Below are 364 nucleotides of genomic sequence, written 5' to 3' on the forward strand. Positions count from 1 at the left end.
AGGAGAGACGGGAGGAGGTGAGACAGGAGGAGAAACAGGAGGAGGTGAGACAGGAGGTGAGACAGGAGGAGAGACAGGAGGAGAAACAGGTGGTGAGACAGGAGGAGAAACAGGTGGTGAGACAGGAGGAGAGACGGGAGGAGGTGAGACAGGAGGAGGAGAGACAGGAGGAGAGACAGGTGGTGAGACAGGAGGAGAGACAGGAGGAGAGACAGGAGGAGGTGAGACAGGAGGAGAGACGGGAGGAGGTGAGACAGGAGGTGAGACAGGAGGAGAGACAGGAGGTGAGACAGGAGGAGAGATCGGAGGAGGAGAGACAGGAGGAGGTGAGACAGGAGGAGAGATGGGAGGAGGAGAGACAGGA

This window comes from Symphodus melops (genome assembly GCF_947650265.1).
Source record: "Symphodus melops genome assembly, chromosome: 9".
NCBI classification, from domain to species: Eukaryota; Metazoa; Chordata; class Actinopteri; order Labriformes; family Labridae; genus Symphodus; species Symphodus melops.